At 43.0% G+C, this 14,134-nt stretch overlaps 1 protein-coding gene across 5 annotated transcripts in view; it reads left to right on the top strand.

The window, feature by feature from the left end:
* Positions 1–5,838: 5,838 nt before the first annotated feature.
* FHL2 (four and a half LIM domains 2) overlaps positions 5,839–14,134 on the top strand; it is a 62,801-nt gene continuing 54,505 nt past the window's right edge. For 3 of the 5 annotated variants that reach the window (XM_037897810.2, XM_037897802.2, XM_043536481.1), the window contains exons 1-2: positions 5,839–6,017; positions 8,596–8,675. The gene's annotated coding sequence lies outside the window, so the exon portion shown is untranslated. The remainder of the gene's footprint in view (positions 6,018–8,595; positions 8,676–14,134) is intronic. The other 2 variants (XM_043536485.1, XM_037897793.2) reach the window with 2 other exon arrangements.

Consider the following 14,134-nt stretch of genomic DNA (forward strand, 5'->3'; position numbering starts at 1 on the left):
AATTAGCTACTGCAATATGTGCAAGTTAATGTGTCTTCCAGCATAGGAATGTAAATGAGCCATTTGAATTACCTTCCCGTCTGTGTTTATGATTCAGTCAGTTACCTGGATACTTTTGCTGTCACAACCAGCAGATAATTGTATCGAAGTATGCTGTTAAATTAAACCTATTTGGATTAATCAGGATTTAGTTTGGTGGATTATAAGGATGGATTTAGATTTGGACTGAAGAAGTATTAGCATGATCCAAAACCAACAACTACACCAGAACGAGTAAGTATTTCAGCCACCACGGTAAAGGCCAGGGCCAGGAGACAGTTGCTGCGCCGGGGCCTGTATAAGTTATGGCATTTGCTGGGCAGATAAATCTAGCAGTGAAGAAGAAATTATGCCTGCCCTTCCATCTTTGTTTATGTTCAGAAAATATTTGGCCCCTGGATTCTTGTTTACACAAACTCTGGAGCAGGACAGGGGAGCCCTAAAGGAGCGGTTCTGAAATCACAGACCCTTAATTGTTTCGTAAAATGGTGCCTCATCCTTTCCATGCAGCCCCTCTGTTCCATGGCACCCACTTGAGGCGGTGATGGACTGTAGGGAAAGCAGCACCCAGAGGAGCAAAAAGAGAGCCTGAACCAGACCCATAGAGCCAATGTGCAGGGGGAGGGATAGCTCAGGGGCTTGAGCATTGGCCTGCTAACCCCAGGGTTGTGAGTTCAATCCTTGAGGGGGCCGGTTAGGGATCTGGGGCAAAAATTGGGGACTGGTCCTGCTTTGAGCAGGGGGCTGGACTAGATGACCTCCTGAGGTCCCTTCCAACCCTAATTATGATTCTGTTGGTGAGAAAGGCAAGCTTTTGAGCTGACCTTATTTAAGATTTACATTTGTCCTATATGCCTCAGCTCTATAGGCTTCCATGACTTCCACAAAATGAGGGCCAGAGCCTGCGTCTACTGAAGTCAGTGACAAAACTTCCAGTTTTCTTTAATAGATGCGCAGTAGCGACTTGAGATTTAAAATGAGGCTAGACTGCACAGGTCCACTGTTTGCAGCAGGGTTATTGTGCTTTAGGTTACAATTTGTTTCTTTATTTAAACAGCAGAAAAATTCCAATACCAACACCTGCTGTTGCCTTGACATGTCATAGATAGTTGACTTGCATGTTTGAGTTTGTTTTCCTGTAGTGCTTGCTTCCTAAAAATATACGTTCAGATACATCTTCTACATCATTAACATGATATCATTCTGCACTTCAACTCAGGCAAAGTCAGATCATGAGTCTGAGTCTCTTCCCACTCCTATTCAGTGAAGTCACTCCATTTTTAACAGCATCAGTGAGAGGAGAATCAGGCCCAGAGCCTTGAGGTTATATAGGTATTTTAGCACTCTGTCAATCCACCCCCTTTTTTCTTCCAGTATTCTCTAAAGATTAATAATGTAATACCCCAAAATGAAGGAGAAGCAGTTTAAACCAGGGGTGTGGTGTGCCAACCACAAAATTCTAGTTGGAAAAATACTTTGACAGGTGAGTAAAATATATTTTCCCCTAGTTATTACCAATCGTCATGACAAAAGATGGGTGAGTTACATTTTTTACAGAGACTGGTACATTTGTATTGCAATTTTACCATTGCACCTTAGGTCCTGTCTATGCTATCAGATGAACTGGATCAGGAGACCAAATTACAGCATGCTTGTCGCCAGCATGGTTCCATCTTGTAGTGTACATGGGACCTAAGTGTGCCCTGTAAATCATGCTAAAGCCTGGGAATTTAACGTGATTCAGGGGCATCATGAAAACACACTGAAAGATGAAACTGTGTTGGGGACAACCAGAGACAGAATGGATGAGTTAATATCTTTTATTGGACAAGCTTCAGTTGGAGAGAGAGAGAGAGAGACAAGCTTTTGAGCTTACACAGAGCTCTTCTTCAGGTCTAATATCCTGGGCCCAACATGGCTATAACAACACTGCATACATGTTTCATCCAGCTTATTTTTATAGTGTAGCTGGGACCTTTGAATAACTAAAACAAAAAATTGGCTAATGTGAAAGGTTGAGGCTTTCCAGAGCTGTCCAAAAACATATCCTAACTGCTGCATTCTTGATGCTTATACAGCTTTTCATAACTGTTTATTGTTCTGGGAAATGAGAAAGGACTGTTTACACAGTAGCTACAGTAACATGTGGCACAAGGCTGCTAACTCTGTGATGAAGAATGTTTTCATTAGGAAACCATGGGATAGTTCTTCCATCCCTAATCTAAATTTTCAGATCATGCTCCTTGTCATGATGCCTGAAAGTGGGGGATTTATATGGAAAACTCCTAGGAAACAGCTATGTAAAAGTTCCAGCAAACTTTATTCATGTGACAATTTGCATTATTTGGAATGCTAGAGAATATTTTGTTTTGAGCTCTTGTGTTAGAATGAACCCCAAAACACCAAGCTCTGATTGGTTTGGAGTCAAAACCATACCGCCCAGCATAGTTCCATCCAAACCTTAACTTGCCCCGATTTGCTCAAAACTCAGTTTAGGTTCAACTTTTCAGAAAACCTGGCACATGGTTTGCGATATTATCAAAACCCCAAACTGGTTTCTTTTGGGGGGATGTGTTACAGGATGACTCCTCCTGGAGCAGCCTCTTGTGGAAGTCGGTGGCAGAACAGGTGCATCTACCCCAGTTTCCCTCCTTCACAGTCCCCAGTAACTCCATGCAAGCTCTCTCGCCTCAGGAATTCCCCTCCTTTGGGCCAGTTTATTTCATTAACAAAAACCCCAAATCAGACTCTATTTATCACACTCAATGCCTATAGTTCTTGAAGTCCCATGACAGCTAGTCCCTTGATGTCCACATGCCACATGCTGGTGTCTTGTGCCACATCTGGGCTCCTCTTTGGTCCTCTTCTGTCCTTCTGCCAGGACAGCCACCCCAACCCAAGTGAAACCCTGCTCTTCCCAGCTGGAACCTCCACCTCTCTCTGCTGATAGTGCCTCCTTCCCAGGAGAACATCCATTACTCCCCTCCCGTTCCATTAACCTTTTGTCTCAGATGGGCCAACAGGCAGTCCTGTCCACTGCTCCCGTGGCTCCACCTGGCTCCAGGATGGAGACATCAGCAGGTAAGCCCTTCACTGCTCCCTCTGCCTTCAGCTGTCTGCTTTGGCTTCAAAGTCAGCAGGCAACTCTCTCAGCTGCCTTCTGCCCTCACCAGCTATCAGGCCCTGGCTCCCTGGCTTGGGGAGGTCAACCGTCAATCCCTCTTATTGTTCTCCTGCCTTCCCCCACACCTACAACTTCTTTCGGGATTGCCTACAGTCTCCTGGTCTCTGGCAGCTCTCACATACTGATCTCTCCCCTCAACGGCTCATGTGCCCTCTTGTAAGACCAATTGGGGTCAGTTTGCTAGTCCAGGACACTGGCCTTTTCTCTCTTAAAGGGCCAGTGTCACCCTGTGACTGGAAGTTATGGTGAGATTTCAAAATCAGGCTTAATATGGGAAGCTAACTTCAACTTTGGTCTCAAAATGTAGTTGTAAATGGGGAATTGTCATCGACCAGGTGCATTTCTAGTGGGGGGTTCCACGGAAATGTGTTCTTGGCCCTATGCTATTTAACGTTATTATCAATGACCTGAAGAAAACATAAAATCACCACTGATAAAATTTGCAGATGACACAAAAATTGGGAGAGTGGTAAATCACGACAAGAACAGATCACTAATTCAGAACAATTTAGATCTCTTGGTAAACTGGGTGCAAACAAACAATATGTGTTTTAATACGGCTAAATGTAAACATATATAACTAAGAACCAAGAAGGTAGGCCATACTTACAGGATGAGGGACTCTATCCTGGGAAGCAGTGACTCTGAAAAAGATTTGCGGGGGTGGATAATCAGCTGAACAGGAGCTCCCAGTGTGACTCCGTGGCCAAAAGAGCTTATGTAATCCTGGGATGCATAAACAGGACAATCTTGAGTAGGAGTAGAGAGATTATTTTACTTCTGTATTTGGCAACTGCTACTTGAATATTGTGCCCAGTTCTGGTGCCCACAACTCAAGAAGGATGTTGATTAATTGGAAGGGGTTAAGGGACTAGCCACAAGAATGATTAAAGGATTAGCAAATATGCGATAGACTCACGGAACTCCATCTATTTAGTTTAACAAAGAGAAGATTAAGGGGTGACTTGATTACAGTCTATAAGTACCTACATGGGGAACAAATATTGATTAATGTGCTTTTTAATTTAGCAGAGAAAGGTATAACACAGGAATCGGCAACCTTTGGCACGCAGCCCATCAGGGAAAGCCACTGGTGGGCCGGGCCGGTTTGTTTACCTGCAGCGTCCGCAGGTTCAGCCGATCGCAGCTCCCACTGGCCTGACGGGCCGCGTGCCAAAGGTTGCCGATCCCTGGTATAACATGATCCATTGGCTGGAAGGTGAAGCTAGACCAATTCAGATTAGAACTGGGGCATACATTTTTAATGGTGAGAGTAATTAATCTTCAGAACAATTTACTCAGGGTGTGGTAGATTTTCCATCACTGACAATTTTAAAATCAAGATCGGATGTTTTTTTCCTAAAAGCTCTGCATTAGGAATTATTTGGGGGAAGTTCTATGGCCTGTGATATGCAGGAGGTCAGACTAGATGATCACAATGGTCTCTTCTGGCCTTGAAATCTATGAACTCTGGGGCAACTGTCCTGTCAGCACAGTGATGTAGGTATATTGCATTGGTAACGGGATGGACTGTAGTGCTCGGCCTGCCCTGAGAACTGCATGGGCAGATCCCGGCACCTGTACAGAGCCCCTACTGAAGTCAACGAGGCTCTGAACAGGCTCAGGGCTTTGCCCACATAGTTCTCAGCACATGACTGAGGCCTATCTAATGTTTTCCATCTCTAATCTCTGTGATTATACAATAGGTCTTTAGTTCCCTAAATGCATGATAGTTCTTTAAACTGATGTAACAACTTCATTAGAAAGGAGGGATGATCCAGAGGTTAGGGAGCTAGCTGGGATTTGGTTCAGTTCAATTCAGTTCTGGCACAGACTTACTGTGTGACCTTGAGCAAGTCACGTAGGGCTTGTTTATACAGAGAATTGTTAGTATGTGGCAAGCTGAGATATAAATCTACAGTGCACCGTGTACTAGCCTGCTGCAGACTAACTGTCCATGCCGATCCTAACTCCTGATCATAGAGTGCTTAGAGCTGCTGTGCACTATGGACTTCTAGTGCATGAGAGTGGGGGCCCCAGGGCCAGTTAGTGTACAGCAGGCTAGTGCGCTGTAGATTTACACCCCAGCTGCTGCATACTAACTCGCCATATAGACAGGACCTTCATCTCAGTTTCCCATTTGTAAAGTGGGGCTAATAGCAGTTTCCTAACTGACAGAGGTGTAATGAAAGTAAATATATTGTAGACTGTGAGGTGCTCAGATTCTATGGCAATGGGGCTATATACCCTACCTAGATTACTTAAAGGAACTGAGATTCTGTTATATACATAGACTAATAGAAACTTCCTAAGTGTCTTTAATAAGCCCTAAGCTCTCATGTGATAAATAAAACTTACTTGAAAATGAGGCTTTTTTATTGTTCAGATATTTATAATAAAATACTAATAGTTACGCAGTGTAATATCTGGAGGATTCCAAAGCACTTAACACAGATGGGTAAGTATATATAAATCTCAGCTGTCTCCAAATTAAACAGAACAAAGGGATGGGGGTTGCTAAGAGCAAGGCAGCTCCTTTCCATTCCAGGTCTTGTGCGACTGTAATTACGCTGCCTTAAAAGGCTGGATGCACTGAGGTGTTGTGGTTCTTATCTCCTGTAGATGGCTGGTTCTTTGGAGATAGTGTATTTATAGCTCATCTAGCTAACAAAGGCCTGACTGTCTAATTACTAAATACATAGTTTGGGTAATCCAATGCAGCAATAAGCCGCTGCACTAGTTCCTGTACTCATTCTCAGACTAGACAGCAGAAGCATCACCAGGCTATAGCAAGGTAAGAGCAAATAACAGTTTCTTTACTGTCCTTCCTCCTCGCCCCCAGAGGGGAAGTAGATTGTCAGCATTCTATGTATAGATGGTGAGCTAGATGCTTCCCTCTTACAGGGAGTGGATATTGAATAGCTTGTTTATTTCTTGCTGTCTAACAAAGTACATGTACCATTTTCATTTCTCTAAGTTGTCAGCCTGCTGGTGGGAGATAGGTGCTAAATAACCATTGCTCTTTACATTTCAGCACTAATAATATAGTGTCATGTTTTCATGTTGTGAAAGATACACCCATCTGTAAGTATAGCCACTTTCCTTCACTGGAATAGGAAATTGAATGACTTTAGGTAGAAAGCTCTTGATACATTTTTCTCTGTCAGCACCTTCTCCTTTACTGATGAATCTTTGGAAACTGGATGCAAAATCCAAAGAAGGACCATATTGCTGTTCAGCTTTTTCTCTTTGACACCATTTCCTAATGGCCTGGGGCAAATTACAGATGATGCTGATTACATGTTTAAACAATTACTTATGGATTATGGCAACTGTGCAAAAGAAGAAATTGAAAAGCACTGCTGTGTTACTCAAGTGTCAAGCAGGAATTCTTCATAACTAACGTGTGAAATAGCATTAGCAATACCTGCCAAACTTCAATTATCAGTTTAATGTTACATTAAATTACCGTTATCCTGATCTCTTGAGAGTGCTAATTTTCAAGTGAAGTCTATACAAGGAAACCTCTTTGGAAAAATAAGATTGTTTGCATATGTGTATAGAATATTGTGTGTATTTTCATTTACATACTCACAGTTTTATATAGAATAATGCTTTTTTTGAGAGGACCTTTCAACCAAGGATCTCAAAGTGCTTTACATGGAAAAGTAAGAATTATTGCCCAGACTGTACATCTAGGGATAAAAGCCAACACTTACAGGTTTTGTGCCCCAAGGTTATTTACCATACTATTATTGAGGGATTGAAATTAATGTAGGCTGATTTTCAAAGTTCCAAGCTCCCAGGTGTTTCATCAGCATTGTAAATTCTCAGCACTTCTGGAGATCAGGACACTTAGGGCCTGATCCAAAGCCCACTGAAGTCCATAGCAATATTTCAGTTGACTTCCTGCATGTTTTTTCCAACAAAAACTAAATCAACATAATCCTACAGTAAACATCCCAGTAACCAAGTTACAATACAGTATTCGTACTAAAGAACAGCCCCACTTCCATCAAAATAGGGTCTTGCCCTGGTCTTCAAATCCCCAGTTCCCGGGTCTAACCTCTAGGCAGAAACAGAGAGAAATAAAACAATCATTCTTGCTAGGCAATTATTGTTAATTTGTCATCAGCTTTGCATATTGACCCTTTCTTGGGATTTTTATTCGCCCTTAACAAGCAACAAGTGCAAGGATCCACAATGAAGAATTGGAAGTTTAATTTTACAGATGCTTTCTATAAGTGTCTGGCCCAAAGATGAGTTTACATTTTATGTTACTTTGAAAAAAATGCTAGTGTGATGCAGGGATATTTTAAAAGGGAATTTAGTGCTTTTCATTGCATTTGATTTTAAAAGTGAAATTTGTATGTACAGAGAGAGAAAAAGAGAAACCAAAAATTAATCAATTTAAAAAGTAGCCTTAACAATAATTCTTTGTTAATAACTAGCATTTGAAAAATATGATTAATGGATGAATAACTTTGTTTTTCCCTTCCAAATATCCAACTAATCCGAACAAGGCAAACTTTTGACAGTAGCTGGCAAGAGGTGTGGTGAGAGTAAATCCATTAAAACAATTGTTCAATATAGAAACTCTAAAGGACTGTTTTATAAGGAAAAAAAAATAAACAGAGACCATAGTTTGGGTGAAATCCTGGTCCCATTGAAATCATGGGGAATTTTGCCCAAATCTCCCACTGATTTCAATGAAACCAGAATTTCACCCTTTTCCTTTTATTTTAAATGGCACTGAGCTTGCATAGGTGTGTAACAGTACAAAATGTTAATATTTTTCTCTACTGTTCTTCCTTCTTTTTAGCTAAATGAAAAAAGTCTGATCAGACCATAGGAAGTTAGTAGCATCTGAACTGCCTCAGACAGTTGTTTTTACGTTAGACTAATTATTACTGGCTGTAATACTTTATCTTTATCTTTGTATCCTGGTGAGTTCAGTTTGACGATGATAAATCTAGGGCGATTTCAACAATGTCATTTCATCATACAAGACTGATTAGTTTTAGGAAGTTTGGCTGCATATTATACATAGTCCCTACTTTTTAAAAAAAGTGTGACCAACTTTACATATTTTCTATAGACTATTTCTCTACACAAACATAGAAGGAACAAAAGTTAAACGATATATATTTTAAAGGGACACTGTGAATTTTTAAAAAACAAATAAAAATACAAACCAAACTTCTGTTGGAAATTGATTGGCTGATTACGATTACAATTATTACCTCAGATTACTACAACTGAAAGTGATTAGAAGAAAAAGTATTTTCCCTCTATTTTTCAGTTTGTTTACTTTGTGCCTTTGACAGCATTTTAAGTGTAATTCTCTGTGTTGTTCTTTCATATGGCAACAGGGGAGAGTAAAGGATTTCTAAAAAATAGGAAAATATGATTTTCCAAACCACATTGTCACGTGCGTACAAGCGGAGCAGAGGTAAATTCTGAAACTACTTCTAACATTTAAAATATATATATTTAAGTTAGAACTTTCCCTTTAAAACTGATACTGAATTCTAACTACTGAATTTTAACTTTTTTTTTAATTTAAATTTGCGCACCTTCCCTTGTAGGAAACTAGGATTTCAGTGTAACGTAGATGGCATGCTTCTGATTGGCAGTTTGCAGCTAACAAAGCAAAGTCAAACTCCTCCACAGGACTGTAGCAAAAATCAGATGTATCTCATTTGACTTCCTACATTACTAATGGATAAGGCTACAATTCTGGACATTTTTAGTAAATTTCATAGCAAAGGTGCAGGAAAAAATAGATAAGTCCCAGAAAGATCACCAAATATTTCCCACCTTGCTTGCACTTGTTGTTGACATTTTTTCACCGGAGTTTCACTCCAGTGGTCAGAAGATGCTGAAAGATTGGGGTATGTGTGTGTGTTGAGGGCCTGAGTCTGGATCCCCTCTCCGTGTATTGCAACATGGCACACATGGTCACAGCACCACTTAGGTTTGGCCTATCTACTCCCTGTAGGTGGAGGGGCAGATGGGCCAAACCTGTGTGGCACTGCAATCCCATTTGCCAGTTTGCAATGCCACTTTGTTTCACAGACTTTATTCAATTCGCGATTTCCATGACCTGTGTGACAAAATAGTAGCCCTACTAATTAATATCACCACCCAGTAACCCACTATTCTGCCATTTATCTAACCCTGAGGACTTTAACTCCGAAAGTACAAAGGACATTATCACAATGCAGTCCTATCTATCTGTTTCCACTGGTGCTGTGGCAAGATGGGGAAACAAAGGGGCACGAGACTCACCTTCTGAAATAACTGTTAGCTCTAGGAGCTGAGAAGGGTTTGGAGGCTGTGTAGGGCCCAATAAGGGACAACAGGAAAGCCCGAGTGAAGTTCTGTTGTCTGGCACTAATGGTGCAGAACAAAGTTAGAGAGAGAAAGGCAGTAGCAAACAGCTGCAAGCTGCAGGGAGGGGCCGCTGAGGGTAAGAGGGAGGGGCGTGACTCAAACTGTGTGTGTGGGGTGAACCTTTAAATTGCACTCCCCACCCCCATCAGCACGTACCAGTCGTCTCTGCCTGTGAGATAGAGAAGTATTATTATCTCCATTTCACAAATAGGGAATGGAGAGAGACTACGTGACTTGCCCAAGGTCACACAGGACGACTGTAGCAGAGCAGGGAATTAAATCCAGCTCTTCTATGTCCCAGGCTAGTACTAGTCACTCCTCCATCCTTCTACTTTTGTGAGCCAGGATGCTTTCCTGAATCCTGAGGATGAGGACAGCAAGTGTCCTCCCAAGGAACATAGTGCAAAACTGATGCAATATGGAGTCATTGTAATAATACAGATGTGACCCACTTCCCTCTCATTGTTCCCTTTTGTCTTCTTTCGCTTTGTAATTATTCTGTGGTTTGTTTGTTTTTTTGGTGAGGTGAACTGGGCCTTTCTTATTGCTCTAGCTCCACTTCCTAATGCTGTTTTCAACTCTTCAAGGCAGGTTCCAATCTGCGGATCTGGGAGTGCAGAAATGAGCAGGTTGTGTCAAAAGAAGGCGGTGTTGGTGGGAGAAACACTTTTAGTCATGAATTCTTCCTTCTCAGCTGGAGAAAGATTGTAGTTGCAATAGGAAGCAATACTCTACAGAAACAATTACACCTTATAAGTGAAAAGGAAGTGAAACACAGAGAATAGATTCAAGAGAGAGGGTGCCAGAGGCTCGCTTTCCTGTTACGCTTAAGACCCTGTTAGCAATTGTCTGTGTTTGAAGGTCTGGGTGACTCAAGAGCCTGGCAATGGAATACAAAGCCCCTAACATCTAAATCACCTCAGGTTTGTATCCAGCCCAGATCAGTAGTGACTAAAAGCTATATCTGATGGTCAACTCAGTCCAGTTCCTACTGGGCTGGTGTGCATCTCATAACAACCACCGTCAAAAACTGGCAACCTTGTTGGCCATCTCAACAGAGGCAAAGGACTGAACAGGCAGAGAGCCTGGACTACTTTATCCTGCTACAGGTGATCCTTCCAGTTCAGGGACCTGGTGGTAGCAGTCTTTGGGGTTGGCAATCTAGTACTGAATTTTCTTTGTTTCATGCACTATGTGATTCTGTAGAAATTTACCTCAGGGTATTCTTCATAATTTTCCATTTCCAAAAACCAAAAAGTCATAAAACTATATTTGTGCACTAATCACCAGCCAGACTTCATTATTTGAACAGAAATAATTTTAAAATTAGCCCAATAGAAAAGAACATTTTAAACCAGCGAGTGTAAATATATATATCTAAAATGTTTTTTTCCATTGGGCTAATTTTAAAATATAATAGATATAGACAATCACCTCATAAGAACAGACACATTTATTTTAACTTGTAAGAGCAATGTACTTTTGGGCCAAGATGTCTAGAATAAGTTTCAGGCCTCTGCACGTTTATACCAAGTTATATATTTTTGCAAAAATGAATCTGTGATGGAAGTGCTAATAGGTTTTCTAAACAGACAGTCTGAATGGGATTTTGCCTGATCACTGGTGCTATCATGGCTTGATGCCATGAACTGGAACTACAATATGTTTTAATGAACCACTTTTCAAATATATCAAAGCAGCTCCAGTGACAATGGCTGTTGACCACCTAGAACATAGGATTCTGTCATTTTACACTTTTTTTTTAACTTCCTTTCTTTGTTTGCTAAAGTAGTAATGATTTTAAAATTTAAACATTAAAAAGAAACCATTTTCCTGGTAAAGGTAGGATGTGGTTTCTGATCTTTTAAAACATGTTGCAGTCAGCTTTGCCCTCACAAAACACCTCTGTTCCTTTGCATTCCCGTGCTCAGTCTTAACTCTTCCCCACTGCACCCAGGCTGAAAATCCAGTTCTCTTCCAAAAAGAGACTGTAAAAGTGGCCTGGCAGAGTTCCACATTTATCACTTCTCAGTGATTTCTATACTAAGCATGCTCAGTTTACTCAGATAATGATGGATTTACTGGCAGCCTTGCAAGGTCAAGCTGGGACCTGAATGTCAAGCTGCTTTTTTTCTAGCTCAGGGATCACCACCAGGAATAGAGTATCTCTTCAATTATTTGTGCAACCATGTTATCATCAGATTCTGCCCTCAATCTTCTACAGGGTTATAAATGTGTAATGAGAGCAGACTTTGTCTCTGCAGATAGCACTTTGTTAACTAAGTCTGGTAACAAGGTACTCAAAGGAGGGGAAAAAAAGAGTCAAAATGATATTCTAACATGAGAGACCTTGGAGTTCCTAACTGGGACACAGCCCGAGGCCCTCCATTTTTAATCAGTCCTCACTCAGGCAAAACTCCTGATTGATTTTGGTAAGACTTTTGCTAGAGAAAGGACTTCAAGATTTGTCCCACTAGCATTACTGAGCTTTGTGATAATAAAATTCAGGTTTAGTAAGATGTCACAACTGTAAATAAAACCATAACGTTTTTGTAGTGTAAAGGAATATAATGAGGAAATCACATCACTATCTATGAATATTGCAAACACAAATCTACCAGGACTAGCAATAGCTGTGTCAATTCAGTAACATACAGCTTTACACTGTAAAGAGGAACTAGATTTATTACTGCAGTTTCACCTTACAGTATAGACAAAATCCTGTTATTGTCATATGTGACAAAGTGGGAAATAGCTGTACTATTTTAATGGATATGGTGAATATCTGTGTGTTTGTTTATGATGGGTTACTTGCTATGGAAATGGATCAAAGGGATTGGTAGAGGAACCAAGCAAGGAAAGTAAAACAGTGACACAGATGAGAGTCCTTGAGGAAAAAATAGGGAAGCTGTTAATTGGGAAATACTTCCTACCTGGCCCCATTCAGGTTAGAACAGTTTAGTATATTAAACTATTACAGGACCCCAGCCTACAGGGTTTGAATGAGTTGAGAGAAGCTGCTCAGGGAGCATCGGTGAGTACTGATAGGGATGCAAGTGTCAATCCGAGTGTATGTCTTCACAGCAACTAGACACCTGTGACTGGACACCCGTGGCTGGCCCGTGCCAGCTGACTCAGGCTTGCAGGGCTTGGGTTGCAGGGCAGTTCCACTGCTGTGTAGATGCCTGGCTCGGGCTGAAGTCCAGGCTCTAGAGCAGGGGTGCCAGAAGAGGGGGGACCAGGGGGCTATAGCCCCACACTTTTTACCATCCATAAGGGCAAGTGACAGGCAGGGGAGAGGAGGCAGAGAGGAGTAAGTGGGGGTGGGGAAGGGGTGGGGCCACAGTTCGGGCACCAGTGGCCTCCCCACTTTTAGGAAACTTTCGCTGCTCCTGCTCTAGGTCCCTGTGAGGTGGGAGGGTCCCAGAGCTCAGGCTCCAGCCCGAGCCCGGAGGTCTGCACAGCAGTGAAACAGCCCCGCAGCCCGAGCCCCGCAAACCCAAGTCGGCTGGCACAGACCAGCCATGGGGTGGTTTTTTTGCTGTGTAGTCAAAACCTGAGAGCCTAGGTCTGCCACAAGCAGGCTGTAACTTGGTCCCCAAGAAAATAGAGTGGCACCAAGGCTAAGTCATGTCTACCAAGGGGCTTGAGGTGAATGCCAAGCTCGGGGGAGGCAGCAGGTGTTTAAGTTTCTTGTTTTAAATACACTTCGGAGTGTGAATAAATCATACTTTGCTTCAGAGACGCTGCTTCCGTGCCACGGCACACTGCTCCTGTCCACAGGCTCCGAAGGGAAGCTATTTCAGGTGCCACGCCCATTGGGGCTGCGAGGTATCTCGGTTGGCAACTAGGGGGCAGAGCCTTAACTAAGCATTTTAGCGCCCAGGGCGAGCAGCCATATTTTCACCCCGAAGCGGTGACGCGTGGTGGGGGGCATGTGGGGTCACATGGCCCCCACCCAGTTTTCTGCCTCCTATTTAGCACAGAGGTTTTCAAACTGTGGGGCACACCTTCCTAGGGGGATGCGCCCCACAGTTTGCAAATGGTTGCCTCCTGCCCGGAGCCAGCAGATCGGAAGCTGGTAGGAGCCGCTCGGACCCCTGGCTCTCCATGCTGTGGGAGCCGGGACACTGGCTGGCTTCCCAGCAGCCCTCCCTGCCCTGTTTTCCAAGCCAGGCCAGGTCTGCACAGCTGGGCACAGCGCTGAGCAGCGCCTGGCACACTCTTGCCTCTTCCCTGAAGGAGCTCAGCGCTGGCTGGTGACACTCTCTGGAGCTGGCCGCTGCCCATGGAGCCTGGCTGCCATGAGATGCTCCCTATTCCCTGGAGGACTCATTCCCCTGGGGCACCTGCCTCTCAGCAGCCCGGTCACACCCTGCTCACTGCCCAGGGACCTGCCATTGCAGCCGCTCCCCACACTCCCTGCTCACAGAGCAGAACCGGCCCTTGCTCCCCTGCCCCAGCCCCATGGCTGCCAGGATCTCGGTCTCACAGCCCAAGCTTTGAGCTCAGCCA

This window comes from Chelonia mydas, chromosome 1, assembly GCF_015237465.2.
Source record: "Chelonia mydas isolate rCheMyd1 chromosome 1, rCheMyd1.pri.v2, whole genome shotgun sequence".
NCBI lineage: Eukaryota > Metazoa > Chordata > Testudines > Cheloniidae > Chelonia > Chelonia mydas.